Raw genomic sequence first — 7,953 nt, 5'->3', positions numbered from 1 at the left:
GTTAACCCCAATGGTCATCAGTAAAAAAGCCAAATCTATTGCAAGTCAAGTGGTACCGAATAGGTTAAATATGGAGTACAAGAAAAAGAATAAAACTTGGCTAGGAGGCTGTAAGGGATTTTTTCCATGTAAATGCTGTATGGTTTGTAAAAGTAACAACAGAAAAAGTGGAATTATATTTTGTAACAAAGAAAACAATCAAGAATATATGATAAAAAAAAGTCATAACCTGCTCCACAAAATTTGTAATATATGCCATACAATGCCAATGCGGTGCCCTGTACATAGGCCGCACTATTAGACAGCTGAAGGTGAGACTAGGAGAACATTTACCGGTAAAAGGAAGAAGGAACCAGATAATCCAGTCTTTAAACACTTTGAGACTGTGCATGAAGGAACGGTCTAAAGTTTCAGGATGTTTGGGATAGACAGTATAGATGAAAAAAGTGGAGGTAATCTGACCACTAGACTATTGAGACTAGAATCAAATTGGATTTTTAAATTGAGAATGATAATACCCGAGGGGATGAATAGTCTTAAATTTAAACCATTTCTTACATAACTATGGAATTAACTAAAATGATTTTATAACTATAATCTATATAATTACTGAAAGTCAGTTGAGAATATGTTTTTTAATATTGCACTTTAGCACTTGGTTAAATTTCATGTTTTTAGGGGGTCTGTTTAAGTATTTTAATATTTGCACTTCAGTACTTTGCTAAACTGTTGAATAAAGGTAATAAATAAAATAAGTAATATTTTGAATAGAGACAGTTAAATGTGCACTGATTCAAAATATTGTAAGCCCATATTCACAAATAATATAAATTTTATAGTTGGGAAAACAAGGTTATATGAATTTTAGTAAATATTTTTTTATACCTATTATATTGTTCTATGCAGGTTCCAGAAAGAAGGGTTAAAAAATGTAGAAAAGACCAGGAGATATGGCATGATTGTTAAACCCAATGTCGTGTTTGGTGTATAACTAAATCCTGAAGGTGTATGGAATAATCAATCAGGTATTTAAGGAATGGGCTGCACAACAGCCACACCTCCTCTGATGAAGCGCCCAATGGCGTGAGTGGCGAACATGAGGAATGCAGATGGGGGGGGAGACACTGCCATGCGGTTTATTATGCATGAATATTTGTATACTGATATAATTGTTTTCTGAGATATTATGGTGAATTTGCACAATTAAAATGTCTGATGTGAGGTTCTGTGCATGTATTTTTCTTTTTTGAGTGCATAAACACGTGGACCCATGCACAGTGCTCACCAATTGATAGCAATAACCCATCAAACAATTGATCAATATTTCAATTCAACCTTCTGTATGGTACTGCATGAAAAGCTTTAGTAAAGTCCAAGTCGATTACAGCCACTGCTATTGCAGAGTCGAGGTTCCTGCTCACCTCCTCATAAAAGGAAATTAAATTAGTCTGGCAAGATTTATGACACATAAAACAATGCTGACAAGTATTATGACTTGCAATGAAGTCAAGTATCTTATCCCTTAATACTTCTTCAAATAGCTTTCCTTCCACTGACAGGCCAATAATATTGAGGCTGAGAAAGGGATCACTATGAGCTATCTTCCATAAACCCTGTATTCCCTCACTTGCTAAAAAGTCATCCAACCCCTTCTTAAAGCCATCTAATGTATCAGCCAGTACAACTGATTCAGGGAGAGAAGTTTATCATCTACAAGGACTCCAAGGTCCTTTTCCATAATGGATTTGCCTAGTACAGTCCTATTAAGGGTATAAGTGGCTTGAGTATTTTTACATCCCAGGTGCATAATTTTACATTTATCAACATTGAACCTCATTTGCCACTTAGCTGCCCAGATTGCCAGTTTGTCAAGATCCTGTTGCAAGGATGCCACATCCTGGATGGAATTTATTGGGCTGGATAGTTTTGTGTCATCTGCAAAAACGTATACATTACTAACAATACCCTCCCCTAAGTCATTAATACATTAAACAAGTTAAATAAAAGTGGACCCAATATCGAACCCTGAGGGACCCCACTAAGAACCTTACTCCAAGTAGATATTATACCTGTCACGGTTGGCACCCTAAATCTAGAATCGATGCCAAGCACCCTGGTCTCAGCTCGTGCTTCTGCCTGTAGCAGCCGCCTTTGGCCTTGGGAGGAGCCCTCAGCTACTCAGATGCCACCAGGTCTTATAACGAGAGGTGCAAGGCGAGGGGTTCTGGACAAACAGAGGGGCACAACTGAAATGCAGAGTCTTCGGGCAGAAGGTCATGGTACAAGGCATTAGGCAAAAAAGTAGTCAGATCAGGCCTGGTCGAGGCTGGCAGAGAATAAACGTAGTCAGGCAGGCAAGGGTCAAACCAGTAAGTCAATCAGAAGGGTTAAGCAGAATCAAAGTCGGTTATCAGGCAAGGGGCAGGTTTCAGAAGGTAGAATCGTCAAAAGCCAGGCAGGGGTCAAAACAGGAATCAGAATAACAGATAGCTCAAAGCTCAAAACACCACCAGGATAAACCTATAACGGGCAATGATCACAAGCCCAATTGCGCCTTAAATAGTGTTTGAATTTCGCGCTAATCTGCGCTGGCATCATTATGGGGACCAGCGCTTGCGGCCTAACAGCGTAGCGGGCAGAACGACGCGGCGGGCGTCCCCCCACTAGACCACCATTTAATGTGGTTACATTACCCCCCTCCAGGGGGGCCACTGGACCCCCAGGTCTCTCAGGAAACTATAAATGGAATTGCTTCCTGAGACGATCAACCCTAATGTCACCAACTGGAACCCAAGAATTCTCCTTAGGACCGTAGCCCTTCCATTTAACCAGATATTGTAACTTACCCCGTACTAGGCGAGAGTCAAGGAGTTCTTGGACTAAGAATTCGGGCTGACCTACTAATACTGGGGGAGGAAATTATTGTGGACGAACCCGTGAGGCTGGTTTCAAAAGGGAAACATGAAAAGAATTAGATATTTTAAAATTATCAGGTAATTGAAGACGAACAGAAGAAGGGTTAATTATTTCAATGATGGGATATGGACCAATAAACCTGGGCCCCAACTTAAAAGAGGGGAACTTAAGTTTGATGTTTTTTGTAGATAACCATACAGAGTCTCCTTTGGGTGCTTCTCTATGAGACCTATCAGCTGCCTTCTTGGCCATAGCTGCAGAAAGAGAGTCGTGCATCCCAGACCAAATTTTAGCAAACTGTTTAACAGAAGAATTGACAGAGGGTACAGGGGACAATGAACCAGAAAAAGCTTTGAGATGTAAACCATTAACAATAATAATTCTACCAGAGGAAGAATGAGTTGCATTATTTTAAGTAAATTCTGCCCAGGGTAATAGTTCAGCCCATGAGGACTGGTTATCAGACACATAACACCTTAGAAATTGTTCAAGGTATTGATTAACCCTTTCAGTTTGACCATTTGTTTGAGGATGATATGCGGTAGAAAATGACAATTCGATTCCAACCAAAGAGCAGAATATTTTAAACAATCTGTACCCCTCTGTCAGAAACAATATTGACCGGAAAACCATGTAACTTAAAAATATTAGAAATTAATAATTCAGCCAAGTTTTTGGCAGAAGGGAGGTGTGGGAGGGAAATTAAATGGCTCATTTTGCTGATCTACCACCACCAAAATCATAGTTTTTTTCCCCTGAGAAGGGGGAAGATCAAAAATGGGACCATGGGACCATGGTTTGTCAGGAATAGGTAGTGGCCTTAACAATCCCAGCGACAAATTCCTAGAGGATTTTGACCTCTGACAGATAGGGCAAGAATTAACAAAATGTTTAGCATCTTGCTTAAAGGAAGGCCACCATACATTGCAAGATAAAAGGGACACAGTCTTAGAGATGCCAGGATGTCCAGCCATTTTAGAATTGTGGGCTTCACCCAGAACCTGTTCCCTAAACTCCTCAAGTACAAATAACCTCCCTGGGGGAGTTTCTACAGGGGCAGAAGATTGAACTGAGGATAATAGCGTGGCAAGGTCTGATTCCAGAGCTGCCACAATTTATTCACTTGGAATGATGGGAATGCTCACTGGATTCAGAAGAGTTGGATTCAAAAACTTCTAGAGGGTGCATCCGCCTTAGTGTTTTTGGAACTAGGACTAAATGTAAGAGAAAAATTAAACCGGGTAAAAAACAAAGCCAATCTGAAGAATGCACAAGGGTGCACCTTGTTGGATATTGGATGCCTTTGGGAAAGGACTGCCCCAAACTCTGAGGCATCTCAACAATGAAAGGAAGAGTGGTGTCAGGGTGACGAAGAATGGGGGCAGACACAAATTCTGTTTGAGGAAATCAATTGCTTGAATAGCCTCTGGGGGCCACATGCTCGGATCTGTAACTTTTTTGTTAGATCAGTGATTGGAGCCACTATCAGGGAGAAGTTCTTAATGAATTGACAATAATAGTTGGCAAACCCTAAGAACCTTTGGGTTGCACGCTAAGAAAGAGGTTGGGCCCAGTCCAGTAAAGCTTTAACTTTCCCAGGATCCATTTCTAGACCCTTACTGGAGATGTTGAACCCCAAAAATTGAACAGAAGAAACCTCAAAGACTTCTCAAGTTTCTCAAAAAGGTTATTTTTTCTTAACCCGAGTAATACTTCCCGAACAAGTTTTTGATGGTCACTCAGGTTAGAGGAAAAAATTAAAATATTGTCAAGATACACCTCTAAGATCAAGCTTGGAATAAATATTGGCATTTTTAACCTGATCAAATAATTCGGAAATCAGAGGAAGGGGGTAATGTTTTTTTATGGTGATCTTATTAAGACCTGTGTAGTCTATACAAGAACGAAGACCACCAACCTTTTTTTCCAACAAAAAAGAAACCCGCACCGGCAGGGGAATTAGAGGTTCTGATGAAACCTCTTTCAAGGTTTTCCTTGATATATTCTCTCATTGTCTGGGCTTCAGGCAAGGAGAGAGGGTAAGTTCTTCCACGAGGGGGAGTAGACCCAGGGATGAGGTCGATTGGACAGTCATACTGCCTGGGGGTAAGGTCTCTGTGGCTTTTTTGGAAAAACCGGCGGCATATTCTGCATATGCCGCAGGTAAAACCTCTAGTGAGGTTATCCTGGCTCCAAACTCATAACCCACATATTGACTGGGTAACGGGGGAAATTCTTCAATGGGGTTTAAAATGTGAGGGTTCTTGTATTCCTCAGGTGGTGGCTCTTGAAAATAGCCACCACCTGAGGAATACAAGAACCCTCACTTCTATCAACTTGGATGGCAAGAGACATGAGATCATCCAAGTTAGTAGATAGAGGATAGTTTACTAGACTGTCTTTGACAGAATCTGAGAGCCCTATCCGGAACTGGCGATGAAGAGCCATGTCGTTCCAACCAGTTTTTACTGCCCACCGCCGCATCCCATTTTCCCTGGTGTAATTTACAAATCGCGGAATCGGCAGATGATGCACGATCCGGGTCATCGTAGAGTATCACCATGGTGTTAAACAAGGTTTCTAGGGAAAGCGGGCAGGATCAGTGGAGGGTAATCTTAGGACCCATATTTGGGGGTCACTCTGTAACAGGGTCATTACAAACTTCACTTTTTCCTCACCAGTAGCGAAAGATTGAGGGAAAAAACTGAGGTATAATTTGCATGCCTCCTGGATTATAAAAAATTTGGTTCTATCCCCACTAAATTTTTCGGGGAAAGAGATTTTGGGTTCATGAGGTTTGTGTACATTACCCATCATGGCAGAAGAACCCACAGGAGCAGCCACAGGAAGAGCGACTAATGGACTCGGTGACTGTAGTGAAGTGTCCAGTCGGCGAGTCAGATTATGGAAGCCTTGCATCAAGTAATATTGCTTCCTCTTCCAAGCCCTGTAGCAGAGTGGTAAGAAGCGCATCAGTAGTGGAAGGAGCAGCAGCAGCGGCGTGACCTTCTTCGTCCATCTTGCCCCGTTATAATGTCACTGTTGGTACCCTAAATCTAAAACCGATGCCAAGCACCCTGGTCTCGGCCTTTGGGCAGAAGGTCATGGTACAAGGCATTAAGCAAAAGAGTAGGCCGGGTCGAGGCAGGCAGAGAATAAACGTAGTCATGCAGGCAAGGGTCAAACCAGGAAGTCAATCAGAAGGATTAAGCAGAATCGAAGTTGGTTATCATGCAAGGGTCAGGTTTCAGAAGGTAGAATTGTCAAAAGCCAGGCAGGGGTCAAAACAGGAATCAGAATAACAGATAGCTCAAAACACCTAAACGGGCCTATAATGGGCAATGATCACAAGCCCAATTGCGCCATAATAGTGTTTGAATTTCGCTCCTATAATCTTCACAGAGGCGCGCCGCGCGTGCCCTAGGGGACAGGCGTTTGCGGCCTAACAGTGGAGTGGGCAGAACGACGCGGCGGGTGTCCCTGCCGAGGGGGCGGTAGGCGTCCCTGCTGTCCCCCCATTAGACCACCAGGTAAGGTTGTTACAGTACATGTACATGTACAGCATCACTAACAATTTCTTGCATAAGTCCCTGAACATTCATTGTAATGTACAACTCCCAGAACAGGCTGCCATTCTGATTCTAACAGATTAAAATCCCCACCTGCCATTCTAACTGATAATAAATCAGCCCCCCCAGCCTCATCAACAATCTCTTGCACAACCGACCCCACCCCAAAACCATCACAACTCTGGCATTTTGATACTAACATGTTTAGAAGGACCCTCTGCCCAAACAAAATTGATATATGCTCCCCAGCATAACTAATAATTGCATGCACCACTCCCTGAAAACTTCACCCTATTGTAAAATTCTCATGTATTCTATTCTAAGTCTCATCTATTTTCACAGAATGCTTCACCCTCCTTCTCTTACGCAGCACCATCAAATTTACCTTTATGCAGAACAATAAACTGCTTGAAAAAGAAAACTGTATATAAATCACTCTATGCATGCCTCACACTACTATCATCATCATCATCATTTATTTATATAGCGCTGTCAAGATACGCAGTGCTTTACTGCAGTTATAGCAAACGGGATAAATGGTGGATAACAGACAAGGATTACAGAGTACAATAGGGTTTACAAACTTAAAGGTTAGGGTACAATTGAGACATTAGGATTGTATAAACACTTTGTCATTTTTGATACAGCAATGATTAGTTAAGGTACATCGAATAGGCCTCTTTAAACAGATGGGTCTTTAAGGAGCGCTTGAAAGTTTGGAAAGAAGGAGAAAGTCTGACAGCTTGTGGCAGAGAGTTCCAGAGAAAAGCAGACGCCCGAGAGAAGTCTTGTAGACGAGAATGGGCAGAAGTGACCAGAGGAAAGGTGAGGCGAAGATCAGAAGCAGATCGTAGGTTTCGTGAAGGAGTGTATTTGGAGATTAGAGATGAAATATAGGGAGGGGTTTCATTATTAAGGGCCTTGAATGTGAGTGTAAGTAATTTGAATTTGATTCTAGAAGAGATTGGGAGCCAGTGAAGGGACATACATATGGGAGCAGCTGATGTTGAGCGGCGAGCTAGATGAATGAGTCTAGCGGCCGCGATTAGAATAGATTGGAGTTGTGAAAGGTGACTTGTTGGAATACCTGTGAGGAGTAAGTTGCAGTAATCAAGGCGGGAGATGATGAGAGACTGAATCAGTGTTTTAGTTGATTCTGAACTGAGATATGGTCGTATTCGAGCAATGTTGCGCAGTTGAATACGGCAAGATTTTGCAAGTGTTTGAATGTGTGGTGAAAAAGACAGATGAGAGTCTAAGATGACTCCTAGGCAGCGTGTCTGTGTGGTGGAATGAAAGGTGGTGTTGTTTACGGTGAGTGATATCTGAGGGACAGGGGAAGATCTTGGAGGAAATATGATGAGTTCTGTTTTAGAAAGGTTCAGTTTCAGGTGGCGCTGTGACATCCAGGAGGAGACAGCAGAGAGACAGTCTGTGACTTGGGAAAGGACAGAATTAGAAAGATCAG

The sequence above is a fragment of the Xenopus laevis genome, chromosome 8S (genome assembly GCF_017654675.1).
Source record: "Xenopus laevis strain J_2021 chromosome 8S, Xenopus_laevis_v10.1, whole genome shotgun sequence".
Taxonomy (NCBI): domain Eukaryota; kingdom Metazoa; phylum Chordata; class Amphibia; order Anura; family Pipidae; genus Xenopus; species Xenopus laevis.
The sequence above is the reverse complement of the archived record's forward strand: the minus strand, read 5'-3'. Positions refer to the sequence as shown.